Below are 14,105 nucleotides of genomic sequence, written 5' to 3'. Positions count from 1 at the left end.
TGAAGAAATCATTTATGTTTTCATTTAAATTTAATCAGACACAGTCCTTGGTATACCTGCAAAGGTCTTTGCCATACTAGATGCTTGAAACCCTGCCCTGAATGCAAATATCAGCCACTCCAGACATGTTTAGTGTAGTCAGGCTAGAAAAAGATTGAATGACAGCACATTATGGGGCACAGGAGCTAGAGCTTTGTATGCATTTGTGTTCTCATTCTCTGTCCTGCTTTGTATGAGAGCTGTAAGCTACTAGAGGCAGGTATATTCCCTGACCTTAAAGCTCTGTACCAAAGCCTCTTTTATTGAAGCAAAAAAGGCAGCTTCTGGGAAGACATTATTTACATGCCTAAAAATCTATTGAAAACTGCACCTGGCTAGCCTTCTCAGCACCTGTCACAACTCAACCTGATCAAACTGCACATGGAAGCACATTCATTCACCAAAAAAGTTCCAAGATAAAGCACCAAGAGTGCTTTATCTTCTGCTAACCTAAGGACAGGTCATGCGGTGTTCATTGTTTTAGTTTCATGTGACTGTTAATCACATCTTTCCCCCTGGTACACAGGCATTTCATAGATACTGATAAATGTTCTCCAAAGCAAGGAATCACAGTAAGCAGCCAGTGATATTTCAGCAGGTGTCTCTCCTCATAGCTGAGCTGTCACCTGCCTCACCGCGATATCTGTGCACATCCTGTCCAGACAGTTATCATGATGCTCGAACTTCCCACCGGGACCCAGAGCTTCCACCAGTACTAGAAGTGGGAGTGTCAAGGATACAAATGCAAAGGGCATATTTTACAGAAAAGAAGCTATGCCCCACCAGGTCTGTGCCGACCGACAGAATTCACAGCTGAATATGACAGCCTCATTTTCCAAAGGGGCATAGTTCAATGGGAGAGAAACAGATAAGGGAACAACCAACTAGGAGAGGAAACCGAGACCAATTCACATGGACCAGTAAGTCAGAGAAAAGTTGAAACACACAGTACATTGTTGTGGGCATTTGGAGAAGAAAGATGACCTCAGCTTAGTCTTCACCGTAGATTTGAGTGCTGTGGTAGATATCATAAGGTGCTACTAGAAAGCCCCCCCAAAAGGATATTCACACTCCTGGGAACCAGAGCCTTCAGGAAAGGCCCAAATTCAAGGATTCGGTGCTATGCAGCTGTGAGGCCAGCAAGGTCATAGCCCGTGTTCAAGGACTCCATGATACAAGTCTGTGGAGAGAATGGGTAATGAAGTCCAGGCCAGCTCTGCTCTAGAGGACCACTCTAACCTCAGACTTTCCTATAGGATCAGCTTAGGTCTGGATTCACTCTTTTCTTTGCCCAGTCCAGTTTCCTTCTCATCCTTCTATATGAGCCAATCCTACCACTTGAAACAATAATAGAGCCAAGGGTAGAGACTCATGCCAGAAGGACCCCATATGTGTTAAAGGATTAGAGAAATGCAAGACTAAGGGTGCAGACCAATTTCTCTTTTGACTTGAGTGAGAGTGTCTCTGGGCAGAATCAAGTCCAAGAAAAGTTCAAAGGTTTTCAGTGTGATAGCCTACCCTCTGCTCCACAGTCTCCCAAATCAAAGCCACTGTTAGCATCACTGGAGAGTTTCAGCAAGCACCAAGTCAGACATACTCATGACCTGATTTGACCTACAGATCAATATATATATCTTAACCCAACAGATTCATTTTCTGCCAAATGTTATATGGGGATTTATTGTTCACTCCCAAGGACCACCCTCTATTCTAAACCCTGTTATACGTCATTTCTCTTGATTTGGATCCTCCATTGTTCTCCCACCGGGGCACCATGAAAGCCAGCTCAATTCTCCAAAGTATCAGTCATCACAGCCAAATAGCTTCTACCTAAAAATTTCATAAGGCGATTTTGACTTTATTGTTCAAACCACTCATGGAGAGACACAGTTATAGCTGCATAGAAAATATCCGGGGAGCCAATCTCATTTGATAGAGCATCTCAACTGGCATAATCTCCATTTGAGATTGAAGATTTATTGCTCCACAGTTTCAAGTCCCTTTCTTATTTGCTAATTTACAACATTGCCTAGAATTTTAATAAACCTGTCATTGGATGGATTTAACCACGTCTTCCATCAGTCTCAAACAGATTTATCTAGACAAATGTAGTTTTGTTATTTTTTGTTGTACAGTAAATTAAACTTACTCTTTTGTGTGTGTGCATGCCAGTACTGGGGTGTGAATTGAAAGCCTGGGCACCATCCCTTAGCTTTGTTGCTCAAGGCTGATACTCTGCTTACTTGAGCCGCAGTTCCATTTCTGGCTTTTTGATGGTTCATTGGAGGTAAGAGTCTCACAAACTTTTCTGCCTGGGTTGGCTTTGAACAGTGATCCTCAGATCTCAGCCACCTAAGTAGCTAGGATTACAAGTATGAGCCAGCTAAACTTAATTTCGATCAAAAATTTTCTGCAGTATTAACTTAAGATATTCCTGTAGTTTCTTATACTCAACACTAACAATTGTTGTAAAGACCTTCATTTATCAAAAGCTCTGGTAGTCTTGTTCAATTCTCAGCCTCCTCATCTTCTCTCACAAAATTCCATGGACTAGGCTTCTCACAATGCTTATAAGTCCCTTCTCAAACAAGCTTCCATTTCAGCAAAGAACTCTCTTAAGTATTTTATCAAGCATCTTCCACCATTGATAGCTGACCAAGATCCTTGCCGCCTTCCAAACTTCAGTTCATATCTTAGTTCTTGATCTGCTTCTGTTAAATCAGCCATTAATATCTAGCCAATTTCTTGGTAATTTTCTAGCTATTCATCTCCACACTCTGTTCATTGACATAAATCCCCAGCTGTCTTTGCTACAACCAATGTTGACTGCAATTGTTTACTGTCATTGCATTCGTCTTCAATTAAGTCTTCTTTGTCATTTTAAAAAAGTATCTGATAAAAAAAAAGTATCTGATGAAAATAAATAAATAAATAAAAAAGTATCTGATGAATAATTTCTATTTAACACTTCTTTGTTCAAACCAGTGGCTCTCAAGCTCTAGGAGCTGCAGACCATACAGAGACATATTTCTATTTATTCCCACATGGTGAATAAACCATAAACATATCATGGTCAAAGGTGCTCCACACCTATAGTAGCTCTACTTACATGTTTAAGAATTAGAGAAATGCAAAGCCAAGAAGGCAGACTAACAATCCTTTCAACTGACATGAGCAAGAGTATGTTCAGCAGCATAAAACATCTAAAAATAAAACCATACACTTACAGCCAACTATTTTTTGATGATGGATCCAGAAACATCCAATGAAGAAAAAACAGCCTTTTCCACAAATGGCAATGGGAAAATTGGACAACTACCTGTAGGTGATGAGGTCAAAGTAAGTATGGAAATAAAGTAGGTTCTTAGTGAAACATTATTTACATGAAATATATCTTTAGGGAAATGTCAAGTCATTGGTTAGTTCCTGCTGATGTAAATGAATGAGCACTCAGATCCAGAGCTCATCAATGCTGCTGTTACTATATGGAACACTAGAACTCGAGAAGGGGAGAATCTGCCACCGGTGGTATTCTGTGTGACCTCAAACTACTTCTCAGTCCATCAGTTGATATACTTCTGTAATTTTTATTTGCCATGGTACTTCACGTAAAAATAGAAATTGAGCATTTAAAGGGTTCTTGAAAACAAACTTAAGTGAAAAGAAAGAAACTTCACAGAGGAGCCTTTTCCTCAAAGACAGATACTGTTGACCCATCTTCTCTTCTCCTCCTTAGATCTCACCTATGCCAAGGAGTTAGACCATTTGTAGGAATGGTTTCAACAGCTTTGCTTCAAATGGCAAAATAACAATGACCATACATTTATGCTAAAATGTACAATTTTGATAACTGAATCAGAATAATTTCTTTTCATTTATAGCATTTGACAAATGGTGTGCTCAAGATAGCGTTCTACCACTTGAGCCACAACACTACTTCCAGCCTTTTTCTTTTCTTTCTTTCTTTACTCTTCCTATCTGTTCTAATTTTTAACTTTAATTTTATTGTCAAGATGATGTATAGAAGGGTTGCAGTTACATAAGTAAGATAGTGAGTACATTTTCAAACTTGTTACCCCCTCCCTCATTTTTCTTCCATTTTCCTCCCTCCCCTCTCCATTTGCCCCCCCCCAAGTTGTACAGATCATAGTTTATTGAAAATAAGAATCACATGGACTTTTCTGCCCAGGCTAGCTTCAAACTGCAATCCTCAGATCTCAGTCTCCTGAGTAGCTAGGATTATAGATGGGAGCCACCAGTGCCTGGCTACAAAATGATATTTTTAATATTATTTAAAACCTACTTTGAATACAATAAGGCTATGGGAAAAAATTCCCTGGCTGGCTTTTTGGATGGCTTGCACACATCGTGGCATTACTCTACCAGTTTTCTGATTCCATCTTCATTTAAAAGGTGCCATGGAGATCCCTCATGGTACCTCTTCCCCCACTTCATTGAAAATCAACAATAGGAGCCCACTGTGCCACTGAGCAATGTCTACTGAGACCATAGCCATTCGTCTAGAGAGTTGATATGAAAAACCCTCTTGAAGATCAGTGGGACAAATCATAGAAAAAAAACAGATTGTTCAAAGACAGAGAATCTTGAAAGCAGAAAAAAAGAGAAATGATTCATAATGTGTAGGGAATTATTCATAATCCATAATGTATAAGATTAATAGCTGAGTTCACAATGCAAACCATGAAAACTAGATGCCAGTGAAATGGCATTTTTTTCAAAGTACTCAAAGGGGGAAAAGAACCAGTCTATCATGGCTTCTACATACAGGAAAGCTATTTTTCAAAAATGAAATTGACATACCCAGATTTATTTTAAAACAGAGAGATATATCACCAGCAGACTCACAAGAAATACTAGAAAAGGATCTTTATGATGAAATTAAATGACATATTGAAAAAACAAAGAACACTGGGAAAGGCAAAAATAGATTTTTTAAAGGCAGCACAAAATAATTTTGCTTGTAACACATTTTCATTTGATTGAAAAATAATACTACATAAAACAACAATTATAAAACTGTATTAATGGGCTTGTTCTATATAAATATATTATTTCTGTAATGATAGCATGAAGTAGGAGAGAGGAAATGGAATTAGGGGCAAAGTATAATATATTATTTTAATTACATAGGTATTAATTTAACCTAAAGTGTTACAAAGTTAGATGTTTTTATAGTTTCCAGGTTCATTGATAATAAAAGTAACTTGTATCATAGCAAACTGACAAGAGAATTGAAATAGCTCCCTAAAATCCTACTTAATGCAAAAGAAACTGTTATTAGAGGAAAAAGAGGAAAAAATGTGTGAGACACATAGAAAACTAAACAAAAAGGATACAAGTCTTACCTGATCAGTAATTATATTAGGTATAAATTTCAAACTACCATTTTCTTTATGTTTTTATTGTAAAAAAATACTGTACAGAGGGGTTACAGTAACATGAGTAAGGTAATGAGTACATTTCCTATTGAGCATTGTTACCTCCTCCTTTGTTTTCCCCTACCATCCCTTCCCTCCCCAACATAGTGTCTTGTACATCTCAGTGTTAACAATGGGTCAACCTGTATCCTTATTTCAGCATTTTATTATTTCCCTTCCCCTCCCCAAATTAGAAAAATGTATATACAAGATGCAGGACACCGACATCAAATACAGTGACAACAGGGGACATACCATGAGGGAAGAACATACAAAAGAAACAAAAAAAATCACTATAATACATTATACAGATTTTTTAAAAATAGCAAGAAAGAAAAAAAACCACTGTGTCCGTATCTTGGGGTTCATTTCACTTAACATCAACTTATATGGTCATATGTGCATAGCTTTTCACCTTTTCTGCTTATCCTAGACATATACTAGTTATTGAAAATAAGGGAAACCATGGGACTTATGTTTCTTTGGGCCTGGCTTACTTCACTTAATATAATTTTTTCTAAGTCTTTCCATTTTCTAACAAATGAGGTGCTGTCATTTTTTTCTGATATTCATAGAATTCCATTGTGTATACATACATATTTATGTATATGTGTGTATATATATACACACATGCATACATACTACATTTTCTTGATACATTTCATCTACTGAGGGGCATCTGGGTTGGTTCCATATCTTAGCTATGGTAAATAATGCTGCGATAAACATTGTTGTCCTGGTAGCTTTAGATACCCTTGTTCATGATTGGGTAAATGCCCAAAAGTAGGGTTGTTGGGTCATAGGAGAGCTCTATGTGTAGTCTTTTGAGGAACCTCCTATTGCTTTCCAAAGTGGTTGAACAAGTTTACTCTCCTACCAACAATGCAGTAGGGTTCCCTTCTGGCCACATCCCCTCCAGCATCTGTTGTTATTAGATTTCTTGATTATAGCCATTCTAACTGGGGTGAGCTGGAATCTCAATGTTGTTTTGATTTGCATTTCTTTTATGGCTAGAGAAGCTGAACATTTCTTCATGTGTCTATTGGCCATTCTTATTTCCTCTTTAGAGAAGTTTCTCTTTAAGTCTTTAGCCCACTTATTTATTGGGCAGTTGTTTCTTTGAGGATTTGTTGTTGGGGGATTTAATTTTTTCAGTTCTAAGTATATTTTAGATAGGAGACCCTTGTCCATTGAATGGCTAGTGAAGATCTTTTCCCAATCCATGGGCTTTCTATTGATCTTGCTAGATATGTCTTTTGCCATGTAGAACCTCTGAAGCTTCATGCAATCCCATTTGTCCAAACTTTCTTTGATTTGTTGTGTTTCTGGGTCTCTATTAAGAAAATTTCGGCCTGTGCCAAGGAGCCTGAGAGTTTCTCCTATTCCTTCCCGTAATGTTTTCATGGAGTCTGCTTTGACTTTGAGGTCTTTGATCCATTTGGAGTTGATTCTGGTGCAAAGTGATATATAAGGATCTAGCTTTAGTTTTCTACAGGTGTTAATTAATTTTGCCAGTACCAGTTACTGAAGAGGCCATCTTCTTCCATTCTTTTTTTTTGGGGGGGGGGTCTGGTCATGGAGCCTGAACTCTGGGCCTGGGGTGCTGTCCCTCAGCTCCAGCTCAAGGCTAGCGCTCTACCACTTGAGCCACAACACCATTTCGGCTTTTTTCTTTTTGCTTATGTAGTGCTGAGGAATCAAACCCAGGGCCTCATGCATGCAAGGCAAGCACTCTACCACTGAGCCACCTTCCCAGCCCCTCCATTCTATTTTTTTAGCTCCCTTATTGAAGACTAGGTGGCTATACGTCTGTGGGTTCATTTGTGGGTCTTCCTTTCTATTCTATTGGTCCTCAGGTCTGTTCTTGTGCCAGTACCAAGCTGTTTTGATTACTATGGCTTTGTAGTAGACAAACTAACATTTTCTTTTGTGGGTGGTGAATGGTTAGACTTGGCATTTGGGACCACCAGTCAGGCCTGTAACCTAGGAGCGCAGTTCATATAATGTACATATAATGTTCAGAGGATATTATGTTTCACTTAATCACATGAGAACAATCCTAGAAAAGAAATACATTTCTTTTTTTGTGTGTGGACAGAAGGGAACCTTACTTCATTGTTGGTGGGAGTGTAAACTTGTTCAACCACTTTGGAAAGTAGTATGGAGGTTCCTCAAAAGACTCCACATAGAACTCCCCTATGACCTAGCAGTCCCACTTTTGGGCATTTACCCAAATGTTTACAAACAAGACCACACTAAAGCTACCAGCACAACTATGTTTATTGCAGCATTATTTACCATAGCTAAGATCTGGAACCAACTCAGATGCCCCTCAGTAGATGAATGGATCAAGAAAATGAGTTATATATACACAATGGAATTCTATGCCTCCATCAGAAAGAATGACATTGCCCCATTTGTTAGAAAATGGAAAGACATGGAAAAAATTATATTAAGTGAAGTAAGCCAAGCCCAAAGAAACATAGGTCCCATGATTTCCCTTATTTGCAATATCTAGTATATGTATGAGTCAAGCAGAAAAGGTCAGATAAGGTGATGTTAGGAAAATGAACCCTAAGATATGTATTTTAAATGGTTTTTGTTCTTTCATGCATTTGTTTCTAACCCAATTATAAGATTATTTCTCTGTTGCTTTGTATGTCCCTCCCCCGCAATATAACCCCTGCTTTCACGGTATTTGATGTCGGTATAATTTGTGGAGGGGAAGGGGAAAAACAAGTTGTTTAAATAAGGATGCAGGTGGACCTGTTGCAACAATGAGAAGTACAAGTTGTCATGTCGAAAACGAACTTTACAACTTGGGGGGGGGGGGGGAGGATTGGGTGGGGGAGGGAGGATGGGAAGGGATGGGAAGGGTAAACAAAGGAGGAGGCTACAATGCTTGATAAGAAATGTACTCACTATCTTGCCCATGTAATTGTAACCCCTCTGTACAGTATTTTCACAATAAAAAAATTTTAAAAAAAGAAATACATTTCTTTTGCCCAATTTTCACAACAGCATTTAAGGCCCATATCATTTAAGAAACTTGCCAGGCTCATTGTATGCCTTTCCTCTGTTTTCACCTGAAGAAAATTTTAAAATAAAGGAACTTCATGCTGTTTTATGTTCTAAGAATCCAAGGACAATGTATTTTGTGTTGTTGTTTTGCTTGCTGATTACTTAAGTTTTTTTTTTTTGATTGCTGAGTTCCAAAGGCAGATATTCTGAAATGCTCACTTCACAGTCAGGAAACTAAGTTATTGAGAGTTAAGGTGAAATATCCAAAAATAGCTGGTTATTACATGACACTGCTAGAATCTGAACTCAGTAAGTGTGTTGAGAGGAAGAAAATGATATTTGGTAAGCTGTGTCAGCTGATGATCTGGAGTTGGAGAAACTCCACATTGCTGTACCAATGGATGTTTTCGGAGAACTATGACAGTAATGCCTATGCCAGTAGCTCACACCTGTAATCTTAGCTACTTAGGATGCTGAGCGCTAAGTATCTCAGTTTGAAGCCAGACCAGGTAGTAAAGTCTGTTGAGACTCTTTTCTTTAATTAACCACCAAAAAGCCAAAAATAAAGCTGTGACTCAAGCTAGCCTTGAACAAAAACCCTCAGGGCCAGCATCCAGACCCTGAGTTCAAGTTCAAGTCCCAGTACTGGAACACACACACACAAAAATGCCTACAGAGTAGATAGAGAGAGACAGAGACAGAGACAGAGACAGAGAGAGAGAGAGAGAGATATGTATATATGATATGTATATATATGACATATCATATATCTATATATCTGTAGATATGTATATATGGTAGGATACATAATATATCTATAGATCTATGGATATATGATATTCTATAGAAGGCAAAACAATAAACACAGAAGCCAAATTTGTGGATGCTTGCCTAGGATAGAGGTGAGATGAACTGGCAGAGAAGGGACAGGGAAGCTGTCCCAATGGGTAAGGTACTCTGCATCTTCCTGGTGTTTGTAAGATCTCACAGGTCTGCACACCAAAAGGATGAATGTTAGTTACAATGTGTAAATTATACCTCAAAAACCTAATGTTGACCATCAGTTAGATCAGTAACATCCCAGGCTCTCCTGTAAACTGAAGACAGAGCCATAAAGGTAACCCTAGACAACTGTCACAATACAATAAAGTCTTAAAAACCCAAGAACCCACTGCTCTGCATGTCCTCCTAGATCCTAAGGAAGTATCTTTCCTCTCCATGCCCACATTCTCCCAAGAGCACAGGGCAGCACCTCAGCGTCTCATCTAGACAGAAACCTTCTATATATATATAGTTTTGCCTGTCTAGAATGTTTTAGATAGATAGATAGATAGATAGATAGATAGATAGATAGATAGATAGATAGATATAGTTTGTAGGCATTCTTTTTTGGGGGAAGGGTGTCGGTTGTGGGGCCTGAACTCTGGGCCTGGGCCCTGTCCCTCAGCTCTTCAGCTCAAGGCTAGCACCCTACAACTTGAGCCACAGTGCCACTTCCGGCTTTTTCTACTAATGTGGTGCTGAGGAATTGAACACAGGACCTCATGTATGCAAGGCAAATACTCTACCGCTGAGCCACCTTCCCATCTCCATTTGTAGGCATTTTTGTGTGTGTGTGCCAGTATTGGGGCTTGAACTCAGGGTCTGGATACTGGGCCTGAGGGTTTGTGCTCATGACTAGCATGAGCCGCAACTTTATTTCTGGCTTTTTGGTGGTTTGACATAAAAAGCTGCCCTCTTAAATATCATTTCCCTAGCAAGTATGCAATAAATAATTTTAGAAACCATTTCCTTTAGTGACTTTCCACTCCTAAAAAAGAAAGGAAATCTAAAGACAGATACATTAATAGCCACATTCCTCAACAAGAAATATCACAGTGATGCCTTGTGAGATTAGAAGTCATGACTATTAGTATGCACACAGAAAGCTTCCCCTCTGTTTAATGTGGGCCCAGCTGTACAGTTTACAGAGCCAGCAGATTCAGAATGTTGGGAAGAGGAATGGTGGGTTGTCAGACATCATCTCAGAGGACTGAGGTCCGACATCTTGGTTGGTAGATTCAGACTTTTAGCTGCTTATAAATCCCCAGGCAGATCTATCTGCAGATGTCACAGGACTTGAGTCAGTCTAGGCTGTATTCTTTCCCCCCAGCAAAACACAACTTCCTCTGTGAATTAGCAGCCATTAAAATATGAGTTCCACAAGCTGTGAGCAGTTGAATAGGTAAGTTGTCACGGTATCATGGCCTAAGACATCTCAGGACCTGATTCTTAAGTTAGTATTTTAGCAAATCTAATCACATGGATGAATCTAACATCATTGTACATGTTTTTTACAGCTAACAAGTCCCAATCTCCTGACAAGAATACATTTAGAAGAGATATTATAAATCACTCGGTGCTCAAAATTGTGAAAACTGAAGTCCAATTACATAAATGACTTTTTCAAATTCACAAAGCTGATAAGAAACAATGCCAGGCTTTGGATCTAGTCTGTCTAATTTCGGCACTCTGCTTTCACCGACATGCTGCCTTTACGTGTTTATATGCAAATGTTTTGTATACCTGCATTCACAGAGACAGGCATGGGTAGTATTGATCAATGTCTATAGATAGAAAAATGTGGATGGATAGATGCAGCATAGATGAGTGCTTGAATGGTTGGAGAAGAGGGGAAAAGAAGGGAAAGTGTGTAGATACATGATGAATGAAGTAAGAGAAGAAAAATGAATGGATAAGCAAATGTATGGGTTGAGAAAGAAAGGTAAGATTGAGAGTAAAGGAAATGAATAGACACATAGATTAATAGAGGAATAAGTGAACTTGACACTGGTGGCTTGTGCCTCTAATCCTAGCTACTCAGGAGGCTGAGATCTAAGAATCATGGTTCAAAGTCAGTACAGGCAGAAAAGCCCATGAGTTTATTATCTCTAATTAACCAGCAAGAAGCTGGAATTGGTAATATGGCTCAAGTGGTAGAGCACTAGCCATGAGCAAAAGAGCTAAGGGACAGTACCCAGATCAAAGATGTTAACTCTCATGGCTTTTGTGAATGTCTGCTCCACTTGGACTATGATGGCTAGAAAGGAGCCAAGAACAGCTGTGCAGGTGTGCAAGAGACAGAAGAGGGAAGGATCTGGAATCCAGTTGCTTGAGCTGAACATAACTCCTTAGTTTTTGCAGTTCTAGAGATTGAACCCAGGACTTTCTGCATGCTAGACAATCATTCCGTGACTTGAGCCATGCCCTTAACCCCATAGCAGCCTTTTTTTGTATCCTGTTTTGAGACACAGTGTCATTAACTTTGACTGAGCTATCCTCTAACTCAACGATCCTTCTGTTTCTACCTCCTAAGTACCTGGATTATAGGCATGTATGACCAGATTTGTCTTAATTGTTTAATTTTGTTTATGATTTTCCCCAATTAATATTGAACTTCTTAAGGGAAAAAAGGCATAACCTTAAACTTTCTTTTGCATGTTTCATATCAACTGACACAATGTAAAATACCAGTAAATATTTGTGCACGAAATTAAAATCTTAGAGACTGTGATAAATAAAATAATGCAAATCTTTAAAATCCATAGAAGATTAAAATAGCTAATATTGTGATGTAATAAGATGAATAGTACCTCTTATTTATTGCTTAGAATATCAAGAGACAATGCCTCTGAGAGCATGATCATAAAATGAGACGTGTTTCCTAGTTATAACTTTGGGTTTCAAAATTTATAAATTCTGATCAAGAGGTAGATTTCCAGGAAAAATCACTACTTCTACATTTTCAAAGTCTAGCCTTTTTCAATAGGCTATATGTATATCAGTGTTTCTCTCTCTCCCATTAATAAATAACATATCTTATAGTTAGAGGCAATTATACTAAATGTATTTTTACTAATAAGAAGGACAAAGTAGCAGCAGAAGGAAATAACTTGTTAGAAGGAAAAGTAAATGAATGAATGTGGTGGCCCTAAGACTAAAGAGGTTTTCTGTTTTGTCTATACATTTTCAGATTATTGCCTTTTTTGCCACTCCTGGGCCTTGAACTCAGGGCCTAGGCTCTGCTCCCGAGCCTCTCTGTGCTCAAGACTAGTGCTCTAGGGGCTGGGAAGGTGGCTCAGTGGTAGAGCGCTTGCCTTGCATGCTCAAGGCCCTGGGTTCGATTCCTCAGCACCACATAAGCAAAAAGAAAAAAGCCGGAAGTGGCGCTGTGGCTCAAGTGGTAGAGCACTAGCCTTGAGCTGAAGAGCTGAGGGACAGCACCCAGGCCCAGAGTTCAGGCCCCACGACCGGACCAAAAAAAAAAAAAAAGACTAGTGCTCTACCACTTGAGTCCCAGCGCCACTTCCAGCTTTCCCTGCTTATGTGGTACTGAGGAATCAAACCCAGGACATCATGCATGGTAGGCAAGCACTCTACCACTGAGCCACCTTCCCAGCCCAGCTTCCTGACTATTGCCTTCTAAACCTGGTACACTCATAAATTCTCAGTTCAAGACAGAAGATATTGGCAAGCCACTATATACAGGGGTGTCCAAGGACCCTGTTCTTCTAGAAACCAATATAGCTCACATGAACCCGTGTGAACACTCGGCCATCACAGCCTTGACAAAGCACACACTGTACACCCTAGTCTTCATATGTGCTGGCATTATTTAAATGATTTCCCTCTCATATCTATCTTCCTCAACCTGTTGGATACTCCAATTGATCCCATTGCTTTCTCATTTCTTCCCAACTATGGCCACACTAGGCTGACTCCCTATGCTTTGAGAACAGAAGGTTAGTTCTACCAAATGGATAGACTCAACCTGTGTTCATGTACAACCTTAAATTTCTCACATTTTAGTGTGACAGCAGTGTGTTGGCCAGCTGTCCATCACAGTGACAAAATATTGGAGAGAATCAACTCATGAGGAAAGGTTGGATTTGGTTCCTGGCTCCAGAAATTACAATGCAAGAATTTTCAGGTCCCTCTGGGAACTTGGTTGCTAAAGCAATGCCAAACATAGAGGAAGTGAGGTCCAGGTAGGGTAAATCGACTATGAGCCACCGATGCACTTGCTAATCATCCTGTCAAAGGAATTATTTTCCTGATTTCTTTCTTAGAATATTCTTTACTAGTATATGGAAAAACTGTTGTGTGTGTGCGCGCTATATTCTGCTAATTCACTAAAAGTAGTCATTAGATCTAAAAGTTTTCTAGCGGAGCCTTTCAGATCTTCTAAGTATATCTAAGACCATATTTGAAAAGATGAATATTTTGGCTTTTTCCTTTTCTATTTTGGATCTCTTCCATTTCTTTATCATTCTGTGTTGCTCAAACTAAGATTTCAAGCACTATATCAAATGAGAGTAGTAACAGTAGACAAACAGTTACTGAATTAAGAGGAAATGTTTTCATATTTCTCTCATTCAGTATAGCATTGGCTATATAGGTCTGTCACAGTCTTTTGTTGATATTTTAACCTTCTAGTCTTTGTTTCTTCTTGGATTTTATCTTGAATGAACACTGGATTGTGCATAAGGCTTCTCTGAATGTTTTGAGAAAGTTATGTGAATACGGTCCCTCATTCTGTTTCTATGTGTACTATGTTTATTAATTTGG

The sequence above is a fragment of the Dipodomys spectabilis genome, unplaced genomic scaffold, assembly GCF_019054845.1.
Source record: "Dipodomys spectabilis isolate Male_0828 unplaced genomic scaffold, ASM1905484v1 ptg000365l, whole genome shotgun sequence".
NCBI lineage: Eukaryota > Metazoa > Chordata > Mammalia > Rodentia > Heteromyidae > Dipodomys > Dipodomys spectabilis.
The sequence above is the reverse complement of the archived record's forward strand: the minus strand, read 5'-3'. Positions refer to the sequence as shown.